This window comes from Hydra viridissima, unplaced genomic scaffold (assembly GCF_058129835.1).
Source record: "Hydra viridissima isolate aposymbiotic clone 2 unplaced genomic scaffold, HvirCarnegie_v1 scaffold_10, whole genome shotgun sequence".
Lineage (NCBI taxonomy): Eukaryota > Metazoa > Cnidaria > Hydrozoa > Anthoathecata > Hydridae > Hydra > Hydra viridissima.
This window is the reverse complement of record NW_028324309.1, coordinates 4,999,370-5,023,228: the sequence shown is the minus strand read 5'-3', so window position 1 is coordinate 5,023,228 and position 23,859 is coordinate 4,999,370. Positions and strand designations below refer to the sequence as shown.

At 27.3% G+C, this 23,859-nt stretch overlaps 2 pseudogenes across 2 annotated transcripts in view; one reads left to right on the top strand and one right to left on the bottom strand.

Annotated features, from left to right (window-relative positions):
• The window catches only part of LOC149882745 (uncharacterized), a 32,484-nt pseudogene extending 11,930 nt beyond the window's left edge, over positions 1–20,554 (top strand). Inside the window, exons 9-30 of the transcript XR_016456575.1 lie at positions 4,447–4,592; positions 5,015–5,241; positions 5,563–5,750; positions 6,059–6,340; positions 6,923–7,036; positions 7,295–7,459; positions 7,727–7,876; positions 8,164–8,409; positions 9,853–9,898; positions 11,733–11,896; positions 12,188–12,436; positions 13,381–13,555; positions 15,526–15,624; positions 17,095–17,273; positions 17,534–17,660; positions 17,812–17,946; positions 18,199–18,290; positions 18,864–19,125; positions 19,421–19,594; positions 19,808–19,873; positions 20,092–20,321; positions 20,421–20,554. The product of XR_016456575.1 is annotated as an uncharacterized LOC149882745 (transcript). The remainder of the gene's footprint in view (positions 1–4,446; positions 4,593–5,014; positions 5,242–5,562; positions 5,751–6,058; positions 6,341–6,922; positions 7,037–7,294; positions 7,460–7,726; positions 7,877–8,163; positions 8,410–9,852; positions 9,899–11,732; positions 11,897–12,187; positions 12,437–13,380; positions 13,556–15,525; positions 15,625–17,094; positions 17,274–17,533; positions 17,661–17,811; positions 17,947–18,198; positions 18,291–18,863; positions 19,126–19,420; positions 19,595–19,807; positions 19,874–20,091; positions 20,322–20,420) is intronic.
• An 882-nt stretch (positions 20,555–21,436) lies between these two features.
• On the bottom strand, positions 21,437–23,617 carry LOC149882744 (uncharacterized; annotated as a pseudogene). Its single transcript, XR_016456574.1, has 2 exons — positions 23,236–23,617; positions 21,437–22,129 (listed from the first exon to the last, which is right to left on the bottom strand). The product of XR_016456574.1 is annotated as an uncharacterized LOC149882744 (transcript).
• Between the last annotated feature and the right edge of the window lie 242 nt (positions 23,618–23,859).

Sequence of the window (23,859 nt, the reverse complement as noted above, 5' to 3'; positions counted from 1 at the left end):
TAGCAATTTGAAATTTTAAACAGTGTTATTAGTAGCACTTAGCTTCGCCTCTACTAACGTTTTTATCATTTCATGGTTTTCTTTTTTTTTTAATTATATTTTTCTTTACAAATACACCTAGAATACTTAAAAATCCTAAACCTAAAGCTATTGCTTCAATAGCTACTACTACAGGAGCTACAACAATAGTGGATAATAGTCTAATACCAGCAACAATTAATCCCATAGGTATAGCTGTTAGTATTGAGTAGTATTACTAATTTCATTTGAAATTCTATAACATTTTTTATTAATGGATTGTTCATATTCTAATAAACATTGAATTTCAGTAATATTTGCAATCTGTATCCAGATCCAATAGCATCATCATTATAAAAATGCCTTGTTGAGAAGTACTTTATAGAACTCTACTCCATGGCTCCTTAGGAGGTGACATTTAATAAAATTTTTATACTTCTCTTATTTCTACTTTTCATAAATGAAAAAGGTTATTAACGTGATGCCACTTGGCTCTTTTAGAGCTAGCGCTCCACAAAAATACTCCTTTATGAGCTAGCACTTCACACCATGGCACTCTTAGTACTATTCTAAATAATGTAACATTTAAATAGTATAGCCATTTTCAATTATTGCATCCGCATCAGAATTGTTCTGAATAGTGATAACAATATCATCTCCAATTTCAAGCTAATCCACACTTTAAATTCATTCTTTATTTTAAATATTTTAATAACTTTATCAATATTCCTCTTGATATGGATATACCAAAACATAATGGTACATCGTTGTACCAGTAAGTATTGCCATGTTTTCTTGAGCATAAACTTTTCATGAAGTAAAAATATCTTTAAAGCAGCCTTTTCTACAGCCTGATTTGCCTTCCAAAAAACAGTTTTTGGATGTTATCTTGTTTTTACTTCTTGAGGATGAATATTTTTATGAATAAGAATTTGTAATAAAAAAAAGTTTTTTTCAGTAAAAAGCATTATCACTATATCATTTCTAGTGGAGGTTTAGCGCCAAAAGGACTATTTGGTTTTTTCGACTATTTAGTATGAACAATAACTATTTCTTTTACCTTTATAACTAGTATAAAATCCATTTCCGAATTAACCTTCAATTGTCCAGTATATGGATTAAATGCCTAGCATATGGAGATAAATATAAACCAGTATGTGGAGATAAAGTTTGACAAATACTGCATAAATAAATACAAATAAGACTTCTTAAAATCTTAAAAATAATCTTTTTTAAGATTTTAAGAAGTCCTTCTCCAAGTCCACTTCTAATTTTCAAACACTAGCAAGACCAGATGGAGCACCAACTCCATCTTCTGGTAAAACATTTCTTGCATTTTTTGGTAAAAGTGTAGATATAAGTCCAGTTATCAAGCGTAACAATGCACCAAAAATTCTGGTGTTAAAATCTACTTGAGGTTTCTACTAAAAGTTTTCAGTTGTATTATTTTAACTTTTTCTGTCTCATAACTGTAACTCCAATTACTAGGTTTATAGTTATTTTCTTTAGAGAATCAATTTCTGGTGCAAATATATTCATTAGCACAATATCATTCTGCTAATTATATATAGCATATCCATTTCATCATCCATCTTTTTTAAAATATGTAAACATAAATGTCCAAAAATACCTAATCACCGTGATGAATTTGATCTGTGCTGTGATAATTTATGTAATAATTTCATGTTAATAATTTTATGATGATTTTATGTTGTGATAATTAATGCAATATTATATATTGGATAGCTTATGTACTTTTGAAGCTTGCTAGCAAGTGGTAAACTATAGCCATCAAAATAATACTTTCCTTTTGGTTTTTTATATCGAGATACCTAATATGTTTCAATATTTTCACTACAGTATAAATTGAAAATACCACTCACTACTTTTCTAGGCTTTTTAAGTAATGTATCTCATAGAAGTACACCTCTAAAGTTTTTTATATGTAAGTATTAAGTGACTTTTGTAAGCTCAATCTTAGATTATGGTTTATTATCTTACATAATTTCACCAACTTTTATTCTCATTTTATGTAAACCTTTCTTTTTTCTATCTACATAGAAAATGAACATTAAACAATATTCATGGAACTACACAAATGACAAATTAATTCATTATTACCTAGAAGTATTAGAGTTCTCATTGATAGTAAATCTGATAACAATAAGACAACACTACTACTTAATCTACTTATCAATCCATGGTTTTTGGAAAAAGGTTTTTCAGCCAGATTAGTGCATTACAAATAAAGCCTTTGAAGAAAAGTAATCAAAAGAAGCAATAACAAGATTTTTCAATAGCAATGAAGAAATAGTTCAAACAGGTGTATCTGTTTCAGATGTTCCAAATCATAGAGAGTTATCATCAGAAAATAAAAAGTTTTTTCATTTCTGACGATAATCATCAGAGAAACAAAATAAATCTGAGGCTTGTTACACTCGTGGAAGACAGCAATGTGAACTGCATCTACCTTGTGCAGAATTATTTCAAGTTTCCAAGACAAACCATACATGAGAATGCAAACTTTATTTGTCTATTTCTGCAAGACACAAAAGGAAAAAATTATATCTACTCTGACCATGTTAGTCAAGACAAGCCAATTATAGAGTATAGAAGATTATGTAAAAAGGCTTAGAATAAACCACATGGATTCATTATTTTAGATCAAATTGATAAAGTAACAAATGAAAAGTATAGATATTGATTAGATACTTTTTATTTTTGAAAAGTTTATTTCACAGAGCAATAAAAACTTTGATACATAAATAAATGAAAAGTTTTAATATTAGAAATTGTAGGTGATAATAAACTCATTAACACTGAATGTCTATATCAAGTTGATAGAGGGTTGAGTATAGAATTAAGTTACTAGAAATAATATCTTTTTAGTAATATTATTTCTAGAAATAATATTACTAGAAAGATATCCACACTTTTTTACAGAGCCCTTAGTTGTTTGGATGCTACACAATCCAATATTGCAAATCAACCTACTTTGTCTATAGATAAAAATAATAATAGATATCAATTACAAATCATTGGAAACAGCTCACAAATACTTTTATCTACTATAAATTTAAACCCAGCTTCTGGTGTAGATGATGTAGTGAATATGTCTAGAGTTTATTGATTACAGGTAAATACTATTCATAGTTATGCTGCAAGATATTTGGTCATGTTGGTAGAAGATGGGATAAACTTGTTTTTTTAAATCCACAAGGAGATTTAATAATTTCAGGAGCTGCTGGCACTAGATCAGTATCTGCTGGAAGTGGTCCTGGATATAATGGTGCATTAATAGTTGGATATAAGACTGTACAACTGTTATAGATATGTAAAACTTTTTGCACTTTATAAAGGATTCATTATTTTGGCAGATCATAAATCATTTTGTGCAAGATACTTAGTGGATTGTGATCCAATTTTTATAGAGCTTAAAATCAATGTTATGTTATTTACATTAATTAACATTAAATATTACGTTGTCTCTTTTCTTTTCACTAACTTAACTCAAAAGTTGGTTTGTTCTATCTTATTCTATCATGTCCACACATGCTAACACCACTATATGGTATACATTTCCATCTTAATTTGTTGTGCTCACCTACGCATGCACCTTTATATTCTTTATAATGGTTTTTAGCTCTAAGGTGAATCCAAAACCCTTTTCTTTATTCTTCTAATAACTTTAACAAATAATTCTTTCAATTTGTTATTGAACAGAAATTTTTTGAATTTTTTTTTCAATTTTTCAATGTTTGAAATTTTTACTAGAGCTTAATGGTTGTTTAATGGTTGTGAGATCAGTGCTTATAAGTTATGTCACTGTTATTAGAAAGGGTTGAAATTTGACAATGTGTTGACGTCTGGGCATGTGGTTGAAAATGGTCAAGACATGTGTGGACTTTTTTAGGTTGATTTTAAATATAGCTTAACATTAAACAAATTGTCAAAAAAAGGCTAAGACTTAAATTAGTAAGAACATTTCAAAAATTTTTAACCACTTTACTTGTTCATGTGTTAGTAGTTGAGCATTTAGTTAATAATGGACTGAACTAGATCCCACAATTTGAATCTACTAGCATTCCCATTTTGCTTAATGAAAAAAAAATTACTTTTCATTTCATGTTAAATAACTATCTTTGTATACTTTTCCATAATTATTTTAAGAAGTTCATTTTAATTATTTTTTAATTACCGAGTATTTTTTTAAATGAAAAAAGTGATCTAATTAAAAGTTTGGTGATTGGTATAATTTTCAAATTTTAGTCTCTATTCCTTTTAACCAAGATATAATGGCAAAAAACTTTTAATAATTTTGTTTTTGTCTTTTGCACTTTTATTACTTAAGTTGACACAAACTTTTAGTGTGTTAAAATATACTGTACTTGGGCAATATTGTTTAAACTTACCTTATATTTTCATTAGAAAATGATGTGTTCAAAATTTCTATTTCGTACAATGGTGACATTGATATTCCTTTCCTTGCTGTGAAAATATCAAACCCTACATTTACTGTTAGTAAAAAGAAATCCAAAGATGAACCTTGGATTTTTGAAGGTCAAGCATATATTGTAAGTTTTTTTTTAGCAAAGTTTTGTCTGCCTAAAGAAATATGATCTTGTTTTCAAAATTTAAGTATGCTAAATTTCTTAAGTTTAAAATTTGTAAATATCACTGTTATGTAAATTGTCTAAACCATCATTTACTTTTTTTTAGTGAATGATAGTTCAAACAATTAAAATTTTCTAGATAATAACTGTAACTACAAGTTTTTCTTATTAGAACATATAAATTTTGTTCTGAAAATTTAATATTCTTTTTATAACTATTTATTTAATTATTTGTTAAATCAGTTATTTTGCTGCTAATTTTAGAGAGATTTTAGGGTTCTGTATTGCATAATAATGCATTCATACCTTAAAAATAAACTTGTTAAATTGACAATATTAGATTATTATTTTATCAGTGAAATTGCATATATTGCTTTTTTTAGTATGCTGGTTTCACAAATGCTTCTACTAATAAAGTAAAGATGGACTTTACTTTTGACACAGATCAAAATATCAATGTAGGAATTAAAGTTCCAGCATTGGATGTCAAATCACTTGCAAAGCTATTTGGATTTAATTCATTAGAAGGAGATATTAAAAATCTGGATATAGTAAAAGATCTTTATATAGATGGAAAGTTAAATAAAAATAATGAAACAGGGGAATTTACGTAAGCACTTTTTAACAAACCATTATAAAATACATATAAAAAAATACATGACACAATTCATAACTTGGAAGTATTTAAAGTATTTTGATATGTCATTACTTTTTGATGTGCTTAGAATGTGTAGTATTTACAAATTTTTTCAAACTTTTCAAGGTTTAACTTTTAAATAAATGCTAATATTAACAATTTTAAATTTGTGTAAATTGCATTAACTTATCTATAATCTAATTAATTGTTGATAAAGCGTGACGAGTCTTGTTATTACTGGGCTTTTGTAATGTATTGAAATTAAGAAAAATTGATAATAAATTCTAATTATAGAGTGACTGGTTCTCCAGTGATTAATGGAATGACAGGGTTAACATTTGCTGCTTTCATATGGAAGCCTCAAAATGAATCTCTCAAATTAGCCTTTGGTTTGGTCATGAAGAACATTCGTTTAGATCATGCATTGCAGAATTTTACAGGAGTTGAAATACCTTATTCTTGGCTTCGTGATATATCTATAAGTATGTTTTTTTTTTAACAATTAACAGTCTGATTGTTACATCAGTGTGTCAATCATAAACTTTAATGTAAATGTAAATTTTAACTATTTTTCTTTAAATTATTTTTAAGGCTCATCAAACCATAATAAAATAAATGGTTAAATTGATTTTGTTATACTTAATTTTTCTTCTGTTTACGCCTCATTAAAAAAGATTAAAGTTAATGGATTAATTTACCAAGTTTGTTACCACAACAAAATCAGAATGTAAATGCTTTATTAGCCTTCATTTAAAGTTTTTTCAGGCATTTAATGTTCTTTTTACTTTAGAAATGATGGCCAGTAGTGGTAATAAGAGTTGTAGCAAAGAAAGTTCAAATAGACCAGAATGTCTGGAGTCAACAAATAATACAGAAAAACAATCAAAATACAGAAAACAATCAACAAACAGCAAAAATAGTCCATGGAAACTTTCTTATGTAAACGATGGAGTTAGAAAAAAATCTACAAGCAACAATCTTTTAAGTGAACCAAAAGTTGTCAGTAAAGATAAAGATAAAAACACTCATTTTAAAACAATTAATGAGTTAAGAAAGTTTGGAATTAAAAAAGGTGAAGATGCTTTTAAAAGTTTCCCAAATAATCTTATATTTCATAGTTAATCTACCAAAAATTCTTTCCCTTTATTATTTGTATTTATCAATTAACAACACAAGTAAACTGTTTTAAATGAAGAAACTTTCTAAGGAAAAAACTACTGGATTTCTAATTTAAAAGCTGAATATATAATTTTTTAAAAAAGGCTGGGTTTATAGTGTATCAGAAATACCATTCGTAATGATATCCTGGTAAAAAAAGGTCTGTTTTGAAATACAACAAACTAATGTTCTAGTCATATAGCATTTTATTGCATTTTTAGCAGAAAATTAAGTAAAAAAACTGAAATACAGCTAAAATTTAACTAAAACTTGAAAGATTAGAAATCTATTTTCTGATAAGTTTCATTATCAGAATTTGCTTTGCACATAAAGTAAATTATACCCAATCCATTTTTTGTGTTTAGCTAGAGTAACTTGTAAGTTTTTTTTAAAACTGCAAACAAATTTACAAGTAATAATATGTGTTTACCTTATGCAGTTTACTAAACCTTTAAACTATAAGCTAATCTTTTTTTTTTTAACATGAAATATGTAGGATTTGCATTGGAAGCTTCTTTTAAACCTAAAGCTGAGCATTGTGGTGAAAATAGTATCTGTAACTTTCTTGTTAACAAAAGCATCACAGAACTTTATCTTAAAGGAAATATAAGTATTTTTTTATTTTTAATTGCATTTTTTATTTCCTAGCTTCCTTTATGCTATAAGACGGTTAATGTGCATACAGTATTTTGAATGTCTAATCAATCTAGTTGATTTGCTAAAACTAACATTTTAAAAATCAAAGTATTTTTATTTTTCAGTTATACTCTTTTCTTCTTTTTATGGTAAATTTTTGGAACAGTAATCTTAATCTTGCTGTTTTAAAATTTATTTTAATCTTTTTAATCTAAATTTTTATTTGTTTTAGGTGGTTCTGATATTATTATTGAAGCTGGTATTGAAAGTGATATGAAGCTGGTTGGAAATCTTATTTTGAAAAAGGCATCTTTGGTGTTAGAATTTGGAAGCAGTAATAAGAAAATTTCTATAAAGTGTGAATTTCATATTACTGAGCCACAACTTGTCATTACAGGTTTCAATTGTTTAAAAATTTCTCAAACTTTAGCAACTTTTAAGTGATATCTGATATTTTGTTGTTTTTAAAAAAAACTTTTATTCTCTTTTTTGTTATTAGCATTCTGTGAAACAAAAAAACTTTTTGTAATAAAAAAAACCAATTAATGGATTTTAAATGAAAGTTACCATAAAAATATCTATTTTCATGTTATATACAAACATTTTTATTTACTAATTTTATTTTTATTGGATTTTATATATACACATTAATGCGTTTATTCAGGTTCTATTGAGTTTCTTTTAAAAGGAATGATAAAAGTTAGTGGAACTATGAAAGGTATGGTACCAAATCCATTTGACATAAAATGGCTTTCTATTGGAAATCTTTCACTTAGCTTTGGAATTGATTTCAGTGCTGCTTCTCTAACAATTGGTATTTACAATTGTTCATTTTTGTGCCCGTTGATGGTTCTTTTAATTTTTTTTTTTTTTTTTTTGACATTTTTAAAATTGCTACTTAAATTTAAATAACTTAAAATTTCTTAAGAATCTCATTGTTTGATTGTTAAAATAAATGTTGCATTTGTTCCTTTGATATTTTAGTTTCCTAAAAATTTTAAACCTATTTTTTCATTTTAATTCAATACTTTTGTAAAAGTTTGTTTTTTTTTAAATAAACTTTAAAAGTGATAACTTTATCTCTCAATAAATAATATTTAGAAATGGGAGCAAGTATTGTGCTGGGTTATGAAACAAATAGCAACAATTCATTAAAGTTTCAAGGTTATATTGGGTTTGATGTACTCTCACCGGCAAAAATATTTTTCTATGCTCGTAGCTTTGGAGGAGATTTAACTATAGATAATATTTTAAAAGTGTTTCAAAAAAATTACAGCTTACCAGATATGGTTAAAGAAAGTGGTTTTATAGGAGAAACAATTGTTTCTTGGAATCACAATCTTGAAGGTAAACTTTTTAATCCTACTATTTATTGAAAGAATAGTTTTGACCAACATAAAGTTTGATCATGATTTTATTTTGATTAGGCTCTCTATTTTTATTTGCCAAACAATACTTCATATATTGCTAAGTATTTTCTCATTCCTTTATACTGGATAGTTTGCTAAAACTGTTAAATTTATTAACTCCATAATGTAACTCCATAATTTATTAACTCCATAATGAATGCTTTTGCACTTTCTGCAACTGAATTTCATTGTGCTACATAACTTAAGTATGTCAATTACTAAGAGAATTTTTAATTTAAAGAACTAGCAACTAGAAAAAGAACAAAAAAGCGAAATTGTTTTTTTCTTTATGCTATTATGGATATTTGATATCTTTTACTTACATGTTTCTTTTAATAACTCAAGTAAAAAGACAAAATCTTTCAATTGCTGAATGTCTTAAAATTGAATAATGAATAGTTGGGAATTTGTATTCAATGCATATTTATTTCAAATATTGGAGAAAATATGTTAGAGTTTAATGGAGAGATATTGTTAAAACAACTTTAATGGAGAGATTTACATTTAGAAAATAACTTTTCTTACAGTCTTTTTTTAATATATATTTTTTTTTAATCAAAATTTTATTATTGTTTTTACTTATATTAGTATAGGCATTTACAATATTATCTACATATAATTTACAATGCTATCTTTAAAGATATTCTTAAAAATGATTTTGAAAAAAAAAAAAGATAACTTTCTTTTTAATTTCTATCTAGGCTTTCTTTAATTTCTATCTATTCTATCTTGATATTTGTTTTTAAAATAAAATTTGCTGCAGTACATTTTATTTAAAAAAAAAATGTTTGAATGTAAAGGCAGTAGTTTTAAATTAAATGGTTTTATAAATTGATAATCTAGCCCCATTGCCCCATTTAGGAATAGGTTGATTGACACCTTTGGGTGCAGACCAAAATGTGGAAATAATAGGGCATTTCAAGTAATTTTAAACATTCCTTTTTGGTTGCTGACAACACCATCAATTATTTGGTTTACTGTATTTATTAGAACACATCACCATTTCTGCTCCCTAAAACTAAACCCTATGTTATATCAAGTGCAAACAAGTCAATTTTTTTCTTTTCAAATTATCAAATGCTGTAAACAGCCAAAAAGAACAATCTTTTAATCTTTATCCTACTTCACCATTACACCTGTTTTCTACCACCACTCAATCATCTCTCAAAAATGACAAAAGGTGGACTTCAAGTTCCAAATGTATCAGACTAAAAAATCTCCCATCTTTTTTTGATGGAAGAACCAGTGGTATGTAAAGTTAAACTCAATATTTTCTTGGGCCAATATTTGCAGTTTTTCCTTCAGATTTGCTGCTGTAAGAACTGTTGCATGTTCTTTTTATCTAATGTTTTGGTAAAAAAGCATTTGTTTGCTTGTTTAGAATCAATATCATTTTGTGCTTTAAATTCTGAGCAGTATCTAATCATGTAAAGGCCAGTTCTAACTCAATATACGAACAGCCCCTAAATAAACTAATTACTTTCCTTATATTGAAATAGTATGCATTAAATTACAACATATTAAAAAAGACTATTGTCAAAGAAAATCAGAAAATTCATAATAAGAATTTTACATTATTTTATTAAAAAAACTGATCTCAGCAATAATCATTATTCAAACAGAACATATGAGTCAGGAAACTTTCAGATCTTATGGAAAAAGAAAAAAAAGAGCATGGCAATCTTCTTAAAGTGTACCATTTTTCTGGTATTAGCCCCATTGTTACTAAAAGTGATGATTTGATTTTTAGATTTGTGCAACAGCTTAAACCAACTGTTTAGTTTCATCTCAGAAAGCTTACAGTTATGGATGCCTTAAACTTCACAGTCCTTGATAGTAAAAGATGATGCTTTGTTTTAAAAAAAAGATTTTCTCTTGCATTTAACAATAAAGTTGTAAAGAAAGCTTGATTTTAGAGTTTTAAAAGGATGAATTAGACTTACAATTTTTTTTTTCAATCACATTACAAGAAAAGAAAATTAAATCAGCTTTGAAAAATTAAAATCTAATAAAGTAAGACAGAAACGATTTTATGTATTGAAAGAAGCTGGAAAGGTAGAAACTTTAAATAAAGATTTTCTTTGATGTTAAAGAAATATGGCTCTGAATAGGGTTGGAGAAAATGCAGAATGTTTTAAAAAAGGTTGCAAAAGTTACTGCAAAGGTTTTAAGTTCTTTACAACTCCATTTAAAAATTTTGTTAATCAACTTGTTTTAAACTTACTATATATATTAAAATGATAGAAGTATTGTTTATGCTTGAGCTGATTCTTTTATCAGTAATCTCAACCATTTATACAATAATGGAGGAAAACATTTACTTGGTGTAATGAAACAAATAATTAAGATTTTTTGGAAATTAAATCTTCACAGTAGGCCATTCAAAACCAGATTAAAATATGTTATACCTAATAAACACCTTTAAAATATGTTATACCTAATTTTGAAGACTAATCCTCATGAGATACATACTAAGTTTAATAGGTTTACAAACTTGTTGCTTCAGAATTTGTTTAAGCAATTTTTAAATCAGCTTTTATGGAGGCTTTGTTATCATAGTAAAAAGAAAAAGAAGTATCCTAACTCTTATTATATATAAATTCTTACAATCCTTAACTTCAAAATTCAAATGCAAAAATCCCAGAAAAGAAACAAACTTTTTATGTTGATATGAGTATCATTGATATTGGGCCTGAAACAACCAAACAGAACTTTTGAACTGAAAGTCAGATAAATTAAGTAACATTTTTTGAGCCATGTTTAAAGATTTTTTTTTTTTATTATCATTTTTTTAGAAATTGGGATAAAAGTTTGAACTTTTGTGTTTTTTGAAGTTAACTTTATAATTTTTTGACTCAGTCAAACTTTAATTTGAAGAATATCAGTTAACACTTTTCATAATAAAACTGAATTAAGAATCAACAAAAACATTTTTCATAATGTTGCAAGAATCTTATTTAAATGACAATTTGCTGAAATTTTGGCATCAAGTTTGCTTTAATTTTTTTAAAAGGATATTTTGGTTAGTTTTTGTTTTTTGCATCAAGTTTGTTTTTTCTCTACCAACCTTGCTCTATCTCTATAAGAATATATTGTTTAATTTTTATAACTTTTGCACAGAGTTTGCTTTTTCTTTACCAACCTTGCTCTATCTCTAAAGTAAAAGTTAATATCATTCAACTTTTAATCAATTTTCATAGTGTATTCTAATAAAAACATTATTTTTCATTTTTATTAATTTTGAAATCTCTTTTTTTTTAGAAAAAAAATTGATGCGTTTGACTTAACTATACCTCCTGGCTTAATGTTAAAAGGAAAAATTTCCATACTGATTTACAAAATTGAATGTGAATTAAGAATTAATCTCAAAAATAAGACATTTTTCTTGAATGCAAATTTTGATCCAATTAATGATTGGGGATCAGGTATGGTATTTATACTTAAAGTCTGTAATGTTTAACAAATGTATAAAACTTTTAACATTGAGAATGTCATTTTTTTAATCTAACTCAAAGCTACTAAGTGTAATGAGACTTCTTACCCTGTGAAATAATCCTGCGTATCAATAATTAATAAAAAAATAAATCAATTATTCTTACCAAAAACCTTATTGATTATAATTGGTATGAACCAAAAATAACTTTTAATAATTTTTTTCTTTTTAGTGTTTTGAGTAAATGTGTCAGATATATATATATATATATATATATTTATAGGTATGATTAAACTTTATCGATCAGCTGAGAACCACACAGAGGGACCTGTTTTATACCTAGATATACAACCAAATAAGCTTGAAGTCTGCATCAAAGGATATATAAACATTCTTGGAGTAGGAAGTTTAATAAACATTGAAATTACAACTTCTTCATTTTCTTTTGAAGTATCTGGAAACTTATGGGGTGTTTTATCTGTCTGTTAAAGTAAAAGCTGAATATGCTGACAAAAAGTTGACTTCCTTTTCTGTAAGTATGTTGATTTGTTAAAATGATTCTCTTTTTTTTGTATGTATGCATGCATGCATGCATTCATACATGCATACATACATACATACATACATACATACATACATACATACATACATACATACATACATACATACATACATACATACATACATACATACATACATACATACATACATACATACATACATACATACATACATACATACATACATACATACATACATACATACATACATACATACATACATACATACATACATACATACATACATACATACATACATACATACATACATACGTGGTGGCCAAAAGTCTTGGAACAACATATTTTATGTTACAGTAAATATTTTAAGTAAAATAAATAAAAAAATAAATAAGTTCTAAGTATTTTTTTAAACAACATTCTCTTTAAAAATATACCTCAAACCTTCAAAATTATAGTTTAGATCAAAAATAAATTTTTTTGGTCGTTAAATGTTTTGTTCCAAGACTTTTGGCCACCACTGTACATACACATGTATGTAATTTATGTATGTATGTATGTAATGTATGTATGTATGTATGTATGTATGTATGTATGTATGTATGTATGTATGTATGTATGTATGTATGTATGTATGTATGTATGTATGTATGTATGTATGTATGTATGCATGTATGCATGTATGTATGTATGTATGTAATGTATGTAATGTATGTATGTATGTATGTATGTATGTATGTATGTATGTATGTATGTATGTATGTATGTATGTATGTATGTATGTATGTATGTATGTATGTATTTATGTATGTATGTGTATGTATGTATGTAATGCATGTAATGTATATGCATATATATGTATGTATATGTATGTATGTATATGTATGTAGGTATGTATATATCTTTAGTAATATTTTTAATAATGCTTTACATTTTTATAAAAAAAATATCTCCTTAGTTTGACGGATGTCTCACTACAGACATTATTTTGCGGGTGCTAAATGCTAGTTTACAGTTTATAGAAGAAACAGCGCGGAAAGCTGAAGAAGTAATAGAGAGAGTGAAAACTTCTTTAAAAAATGCTCAGGAACATGTTGCAGCTGTAAAAGCAAAAATAGAGCGATGGGAAAATGGTTAGTAATAGATTTACTTTGGTTTTCTTCAAACTCGTTAGATCATAATTGAAAACTTATTCTTTTTAATAATTTTTACCATAAACTTATCAAAGTAAGCATTAAATTTGAATTGACACTTAACAATGAGAGAAGAACTTCAAAGGTTTTCTCTCATTGTTAAGTGTCTATATTACAGAATATTTATGTACAGTATTGTCTTATTACTTTATGGGCTTTAGATGTCTTCATAAAAACTCTCTCTTAAATAAAAACCATATATATACACCTATATATATGATTGATATTTGAGAGAATCCATGAAGGTATTTAAAGAAATGATATACTTAACCGCAAAATTAATGCACCATTTATAAATTCTGACTTATTTTGAAGTATATTATGTATTTCTCGGATTTATCAATAAGAAAAATGATTGTAATATTTATTATGGCTTTTGTAGGTTTTATTCTGTTTCCCAATTTGATTTCAAAATTATAGCAGCTTTTCATAAGTAACATGTTTTGCTGTTATTAAACCTCACTTCTAAAAGAAAAGTATGTATTGCTTTTAAATTGTTTTAACAGTAGAAAAGATAACTGTCATATGAGCAACACATATTTTTGCAATGCAGCGATCTGGATGAAATTTAAGTTGTGATGAATGTGCTGCAATTGTCACTTTGTCAAATGTAGGATTATCAAATTGCAAACTTGCTAGAAGATTTGGAGTTTCTCATACAACAGTCGGTAGTATCTACAAAGGTTTGCAGAGACCAATGATCACACAAGAAAACTTGGCCAAAGCAGACTATGAGCTGCCAATGCCATGGAGGACCAATGTTTAATGCCTCGAATACTGAGAAAACGGTTCAATACTGCATGAAGTCTCCAAATTTAACTTGCTGAAGTTCATGGAACAGGTGTTAGTCAAGGTACCATAAGAAGAAGAGTTCGCACTTTAAATTTACAACCTTGGGCAGCAGCTACTGGCCCCAGATTGTCTGTAAACCACTGAAGAAGCAGACTGGCTTTTTTAAGGAGGCATATGAGGTAGGAAATACAGGATTGGGGACAAGTCTTATTAACAGATGATTCAAGGTTTTGCCTTGTAAATTCTAATTGTTGCCCAAGAGTGTAGAGAAGGCCAAATGAAAGATATTTTGCTCGCTTCATTTGAGAAACCGCTTTATATGAAGGCAGCTCATTGATGGTATGGGGTGGAATATCTTTAATAGCTCGCACAAAGCTTTTTATTGTTGATGGTGGACGTCTGACTTCTCAATGATACATAGCAGACATTTTAAAACCTTTTGTGGTACCTTTTGCACCATACATTGGAGATGTATTCCTTCTTATGTAGGATAAGACTAGGTCAGATGCAGCACATATTGTTTCTGAATACATAAATAATGTTAGTATTAAAGTTTTGGAGTGGCCAGCTTACAGTCTAGATATGAACCTAATAGAGCGTCTTTGGAACATAATGAGATGCATTTTTAGAAGTAAACATCTACCACCTAACAGCCTAGACAGGCTACATTCAAGTCTTATCTGCATGTAGGAAGATATCCCTCCAAAAATGATTAGATCTCTAATTGAAAGTATGCCACAGCGCTGTCCAGCTGTAATAACATAAAGAGGTGGTAACACTAGTTATTGATAAATGAAAAATGTTTCAATTTAAGCTGTATTAGTGTGCATAACAATAATAATCATTTTTATTTTGTTAAACGAACCATAAATTTGGTTTTTATTATCTTTTTTTTTTCACCATCCTTAGAGGAAGTTTACTTATTATCATCAAAATAATTCTGTTTAAGTGCTCTCTTCTTAATATGTTTTTTAAAATCAATGATATTATTGACAAAAATTAAGATAAAACAAAATGTGTAAGTGAAGCGTTCATTTTGCGTTTAAGTGTACTTAAAGTAATGTTTTTCTAATATTATTTCAGAGAGTGTTAAATCAATAATTTTTGAAATGGTTTAGAAACTAAGCTGTATAAAATTAAATTAGAAGAAAGAAAACAGCAACTAGAAGCAGAGATGAATCAATCGAAAGTGAGATGTGAGAAAGAATGTGGAATAGGTATAAATAATACTAAGGTTATTTTGTTGAAGTTTTTATTAAAATTTGATTTCGAAATCCCAGTTTCTCTGAAATGCAACTAAGGGAAAATTAACTTTAGAACATAATTTATTAAGGGAAGGAATTTGGTGCTTCATGGTGTTTTTAATGAATTTTTGTCTGTCAGGATTGTTTTAAAATGAGTTAATTTATTTGCTTTGGTTTAAGTAAACTTGAAAATGTAATATTTTTTTTTTTTAAAAGAAGCAAATAGTTATAATTCAAGTTTATATAAGTGTGTGTGTGTGTGTGCATACTCACGCATACTTATAATTGTGGCAGTGGTGACTTGCATTTGGCGCTACAAGATGATTTCATTTCAAACAGATAACTAATTTAGATAACGATTTGAATTTGTTGAAATAGTGTATATAAAAAACTTTAAGAAAAATTGTGCATTCTTGACAGTATATCAAATACACAAGTAAACTGGACACTTGGTTCCCAGAAGAATTTCGCACTTTGTTTGGAATTAATAGGAAGAACTTAGCTATGGATATCACTCACTGCAGAGAAGAAAGTTATTTGATCTAAATGGAATGTGGTCCTTCAAGATTCAACTGTCACTCTCTCAGGGAACACCACAGTAATCTGACACTTCTTTTCAGGAAATATTGATGGACAATAACACTGCATTTAGAAATGAAGAGACTCGAAAATTTTTTGAAAACTGGGATTTGAGTTTGAAGTTTCAAGAGCTTACTGTCCTTCTGGGAAAGGCATCATTGATAGAAATTACCATACTGTCAAGAGAGAGGTAAAGCAATCAAAGATTTCCGTACCAGAGACTATCTTCTGGTACAATGTCTCAATTGACAAATAGAAAGTGATTTCAATGAGTAAGTTGCATTACTTTATAGAAAAGGTCAAACAATTAGATTAAGAGATTTTTTTTTCAACAAAAGTGCTAGGAAGTTCATTGGTTGCCAAGAATGTGTTGCTGCAGCCACCTATGGTAAGTTTGGTGACAAAATGGTTTTCAGGCACTATTACATGGATGTATTGAAACAAGTGGAATAGGTAATTCATGAGCAAAAATATTCGGAGTATTTAAGGGGCATCTGTCAATTGAGAATGAAAGATGTCCCTTAAATATTCCGTAAAAAACTGAAGTAAAAGACTAAAAGTAATGTTAGTTTTCTTTAAATTTTTATCTTATTCATTTTTTCTATTTATAAAAGAAGCATTAGACCTATTAAATTATTGAAATTATTTTACAAAATGATATTTATAATATAAAATGCAGCAAGAAACACAAAAAAATAAATTTTATAAGGTTTTTTTGTTATTTATTCATAGACTAAAAATAATAATATAATTTGCAAAGTCTATAATATGCCAATGATTATGCATTTAAGAAGCATAATATGAAACCTTACTGAAGCCCTGCTGAATTTTAAAACTTACTTGAAAATTTTATGATTTTTATAGTTTGCGTTCCATTTTTTGGATGGGTAGATAAATGCACTACTATTTGGGGACAGCCTGTTGGTTGTATGAAATGGGATAATTGTAAATGGAAGGCTCCTAATCTTGTATGCATAGCTGCGTGTGAGATTACAAGAGGATTGGCTAAGTTTGCAGCATGGACTGAACAAATAGGAATAAAGGTAATTTTCTAATGATTTTTATTTTATATCATTATGGGATATTTAGTGGGTTATTAGTTATTAATTATAAAAAATTTTTGAATATTGTTAAGAAAAATGCTTGTTTAAGTATTTGTTATTCTTTTTTTTTTTTTTTTTTTTTTTTTTTTTTTTTCTCTCTTTTATGAACCTTCAGCATTTTGCCTGAATAATGTTAAAGTTAAAATTTTTTATTTTGCACTAGACTTGAAAAAGTATAAAGAAATGTTATTTTTATTTAGATTATGTTGGGGTTAACTGCAGTAGGAGAGTTCTTTTTAAAAGCTGCTACAGAATTGACAAACATTGGAAAATTTATTATTGCTGAAGCTCAAAAATTAGTATATTTTGCAAAAAATATAACAGATGGTAAATTTAAGGTTTTTTCTTTAACCATCTTTCTTCTTTATTACAGCTTCTAATGATGCAGATTATATCTATTCTCAGTAAGCATTCTTTTTTCACTTTAAATTATTTAACAACTTTTTAGTTTTTTTGTTTGCTAAATTTTTGTTTGCAGCAATTTCCAAATTCGCCAAATCATCGATAAGCATAACAGCACTTTGCCTAAATGCTAAATTTAATTCAGAAACCAAAACTTGTGTTGGATATAATCTTACAGGAACTTTCTTTAAAAGTCCTTTCATTATTAAAGGTAGGTGGTTTGATTTTTTAGTTATTTTCGTAATAATACTGTTGTGCAATAGTTATGCACCATTTATCTTTTACAAATCATAAAAAACGGTAACAAAGACTCTAAAGACTCAGTAATATAATTTTTTGTTTTATTTTATTTTTATTCGTTTCTTTTCTTCCAATTAAAAATATTATCTCCATATATATTATATATTATATATTATAATCTGTATTGACTTGTCTATATACAAAACACTGGGTTCTTCGGCAGCAAAGTCCGCAGAACCTAAGATTAAAGAGTTAGAAGATAATACTGCAAGTATTGATGCAAAAGCTAAAGATGTTGACCGAGCTTGTAAACAGGTAAATTGAAATCTAAATATTTAAACATATCTATATAGATCATAGTTAAGCAGTGTAGAACTTTACGATGAAAACATACCATAAAGCTTAATTTTTTCTAGATCTAAAATGTTTATAAGTTGTAATTCTCAAGTAACGCTATACGTTTCCTGGTGTTTAAAGAAAATTTAGTTTTTATGTTGATCGAGCTAGTAAACAAGTATATTGAAGTATCAATACTTAAACTAAACATATCCTTGTTAAACTTGAACTTTACAATAAAAGCAATAAAGTCAAACAATATATTAATATAGTTTCCTTAGAATTTTTCATTAATTTTGTAGTTAGAACATTAGGAATGTCGCTTTGGAAATCAAAGTTAATCTGATTTAGACAATCAAAATAACCTTTTTATCAAAGTCAAGAAACTTTGAAACTTGAACTTTGCAACAAAAATATATAAAATTATGTATAAAAAATTTAAACTTTTCTAAATTAAAAATGAAGTTCTAATACTCAAGAAATTAAAGTTTTTCTTATGTTTTTTTGAAATTTTAACTTTTAATTAATAAAACTTGTGTGTAAATCTTTTAGATGGAGAAAAATGCATCACGTATTGAAAATGAAGTCAAATCAACAACAACAGCTAAATTAGAGAAGCGATCACACGTTTTCACAGAAGAAGAACTACGGTTTCACAAACTTGTTTATGACCCTCTACCATATGTAAACTTGAGAAGTGAAGAAACAAAGATTGCAATGACACGTGCAGTGCCTTGGGAGTCTCTCAATGCTGAAGAATTCGGCAAGAGTACAAAAGATGCAGCTTTTACACGCCATCAAATTCCTAACGAAGGTAAATAAGTATATCCCTGTGTCTATTTAAAGACAAGAAGATGATTGGTTTTTTGGAAAGTTCTGAGAAAACAAAATTAGATTTAGAACTGCATCTCTTTTTTCTTGTAACGCATAAATAAATGTGTATTTAAAAACGCATAGAACAACTTTTAAAGACTTTTTTTATACAATTTGGTAATTCGACATAAGGTATTGGTTTAAATATTGATAATTAGCATAAAAATGGGAGTGCTTCAAACCACGTAGTTATTTAAATCAAAGTTGATTTTTTTAATATATATATTGCTTTTTAGAATCTCATGACGCTTGCCATCAACATCAAAACGTTCTTTCGAGGTATAGCACAATAGCAAATGGTTTTTCTTCAGCTATAGAACATTTAAATGACGCCAAAGAAGGTTTCATGTACCAAAAGAGATCATACTTAAATCAAATAGACTATTTGAATGGTTTAATTCGTTCAGGGCGTAAGTAATACTTGTTAAAATAATTACTTTTATTGTTTTTTAATTTAATTTGCTCATACTTTGTTTTTAATTAAAACCACAAAACTTCACTCACCCATTTCTTACACCCACCCCTTCTCTTGTCACCACCACCAACAATCACTGCCACAACCATCGCGACTACTTTTGTTGAGCCAAAAAGCTGGAATATTTTCTCCTCTAAAAACTCTTTAGCTTTAAATAACATGACTTTGGATGAACAAGAAGATCTTTGGCATTGGAAAGATTACGCAGAAGATCGTAAGTAACGTTTACACGGTATTTTATTTTCGTGCGGTGTAAAAAAAAGCAACTGCTTTAAAATAAAACTACTTTTTTCAAAAATGAACGATTTTGTTACAAAGTTAAAAAAGTTTGTTTTCAAAATTTCCTTTAAGTATTCCGAAATTACACTTTCCTTAGATAGTTTTATAAATTTATCGGATAAATCTCATTCAAACTTTTCTATCTCGCTGTAGATATTAAAAGCTACTTAGATAAAGCGACAAGTGTGTTCCAGGGGAAAAAGCGTGACGGCATAAATCACGTGCGTCAGGCATTAAATGATGTTATCGAAAGTGATCGAGGCTTAAAGTTGCCCGAGTACATCAAATACTTGCATTCTCTAGCTGTCAAAGCTGATAAGAAATCTCAAGTCAACCAAAAGCCAACTAAGGATTCTACCAGTTCTTGGCATCACATCAAGAAAGTAAGTTGGTTAATATATATTCCGATGTTTTTCTTTTTCTTGACTTTATTAGAGCTGTAAATTTACTGCATTTTAAAACATGATTAAATGTTATTTCAGATTCTTCTGAACGTGGCTACTGATGATAACATACCGACTTTTGAGCTGGCTAAAGAAATTGGTAAAGTGCAAAAGATGCTGTCGGTCATGAAGAGATCTAGCATTCCTTGCGCAGCATAGTTTTCTAGTTTCATATATATTTCTTTATTTAAAGTTATTTCGTTTGGAATATCGTATAAAATCTAATGATGTAATTTATTTGCATATCAGAATGTTTCATATGAAATAAATAAAATAAAAAATAAAAAGGAAATAAAAGAAAACTTTATATTGTTTTTCCGTCAATCCATAAAAATTTTTGAAAAATATCATTTGTTTTGACTTTTAACTTTACAATGTAAACTTTTTACTTTATTTTTTAATAAAAAACTGTTAATGTAGAAATATTGAGCTCCACACACTTGCCTTTTTAACCCTTTTTCTTAGAATTTGTTTTTTCTAGGAACTTGTTATTAGGATGCAAGAGGTAATGAAGCCAAATGTGGCAAACTGTTCTGTCGGAACCCTTACAAAAAAACCCAGTGAACTTCCCGTGAAAAATTGTTCCAAAACCCAGCGAACTTCCAGTGATCTTTTCCAGCGAACTTCCAGTGATCTTGTTCCAAAACCCAGTGAACTCCCAGTGAACTTTTCTAGTGAACTTCCAGTGATCTTTCATAGCTAATTAGCTATGAAAGTTAACTTTCATGTTTTTATATATTTAAAAAGGAAGTTTAGCGAATTCGCTGGAATTTTATTTTTTAGGATATATTTTTTTTAAAACGTTCATAAACATTTTAAATATTTAAAACCGTTAAGCGCGAAATAAGACAAATTAAGCATAGGAAAAAAAAAAGCTTAATATAACATTTATTTAAAAATATCAATATTTAGAATAAATATACAATGTATAAATAATAAACTACCTTAAGTATGAATACAAATTTTCATAAATTTTTAACAAGAAAATATAAAGTAAATTCACTAATATAAAGTAAATGTTTTTTTTTTATTGACCTTGTAGCTATATTTATGGCTCAGATTTTGTAAATCTGAGCCATAAATACGGGAACTCTATGAGTATTAATAACAAGTCTAATTGTTGTTTGCCCATTTTCTTCAAGATCTGCTAAATGTATCCAATTGTTATCGCAAGTATTTTTAAGCTGTTTGTTTATGTTTAAAATATGAAAAAAATTGCATTTCTTATGAAGATAGGATGATGTAAAATATTTCAAACATTTTGGACACTGCTTATTAAGACTTAAAGCAACTTCACAAACATCACAAAAAAAAACTTTTTCATATAACTCCTTTTCCTTCTTAAAAAACTTCAAAAACAAATATTTAGATGTAGGCAAAACACTGTGTGGCAATAAAATAGTTAAGAGAGTTAACAACGCCACTAAGGCTTCGTAGGACAAATTAAAGTGCAAAACAAAAGTCATTATGCATAAACATACATTAGAGACATTTATCTTTGAGCCAGGATACAGAGGTGGACTCTCTGAACTTTCATTTTCATCAAACTAATTATTGATTGTTTCATTTTTTGGTTCATCTAAGTCAGATAAATGATCCATAAATTCATCGTCAATAGAATCATTGTCATCAGAGGTGCTCTCATTCTGTTGTTGAGCACAGTTAATTTTTGACATCCTCCAACGTGTTGTTCTTGGAATAGCTACTTCCCCTGATTGCCATTTCTTGTAGCAACCAATTCTAGGCATCTAAAATAAAAGAGGCAAGCAGGTAAAATTAAACTTTAGTTAAACAAGATTAACATCAGAAAGAGAACAAGAGAAACTATTGTGCTTAACCTAATTGTGCTTAAATAACAATGATGCTTATTTTACAGCTAGTTCTTTAGTATATACAATACAAACTATACTTTTATTTGATGAAAAATTTTTTATCAAGTGTATGATGTATATATAAATATCAAATGCATATATATGTTAAATGAAGGTGTTTAAGCGGTATAAAATTTTATAATTTTATTTAAATTTTATAATTATTCAGAAAATTTAATATTCTTTTGAAAATTATAAGACTTACAAAATATCTATTCTGATGAGTCTTAATTGATGAAATTTTCTGATGTCTTAATTGATGAAATTTTCTGATGAGTCTTAATTGATGAAATTTTCTGATGTCTTAATTGATGAAACACAGTGTAAAATGAAATAAGTTTGATAAATGATTTTTACTAATTTATTATTGCTATGTTCTTTTAAGAACATTGAGCACTCTATTTTAAGAATACATTTAAAATTATTCGGATATATACATGTATATATATATGTATATATATAAATGTATATATATATATATATATATATATATATATATATATATATATATATATATATATATATATATATATATATATATATATATATATATATATATATATATATATATTTGACATATTTTTGAAAAATTTTTTTTTTTTAAATTATAAGGACCCCTTAAAATATTTTTTATTCCAAAAAAATTTTAAACCTTGTGTTTTTGTATTAGATAGAGCACATTTAGGGGGTGGGAACAAATTATTTTCAAAAATACTGTTTTTGGGACACCCTAATACATATATATATATATATATATATATATATATATATATATATATATATATATATATATATATATATATATATATATATATATATATATATATATATATATATATATATACATATATATATATTTAAAAATCAATCATCTATTATGTTCAATAATCTACAATAAAGAAATTATAATAATAAATTTTTGTGAAATTATAAAGTTGAATATGTATTCGCTTTAATAAAAATGAACATACTGAACAACATACCTGTGGTTTTGGAAATTGAGTAGAACTTAAAATAATAGAAACTGAAACTGTAGATATAAAAAAACAACGTTTACTTAATTACAGAAATTGGAAAAAAATTTTCAAGATGTTATATCTGTCAAATTTCAAAAAAGTTATGTTAGCAAAAGTTATATCAATATTGAATTAAGAAACCCGCGGCGTTTTCGATTATTGAAAATCAGCGCTAAATTTCCACTAAGGTTTTAGATCACTGGAAATAAAATGACGTTTTTCGTTAAACTTCCAGTGAACTTCCAGCGAAGTCGTAAAATTTGCGGAAAACCCAGCGAACTCGGTGAATTTCCAGTGATCTTTTACATTTCCAGTGAACTTTCACTGGAAGTTCGCTGGGTTTTTTTGTAAGGGATTAGTTTTGTTAACTTCTGAAATGATGGCATCAGAATTTTTCTTTTGATAAGCAGTTCTCAAAATCTTTTAACGCTTAAAGTAGCACACTCCACCTAACTTTTAAGTTTATGTATTACAGTGCATAGGAACATGCCCAAAGAACTTGCATCGCATTCCCAAAAAAAATTTTTTTTTTGATTATCTTCAAAGAGTCCTCATTCAAAAAGTGTGAAAAGACAACTTTTTTTAGTGGGG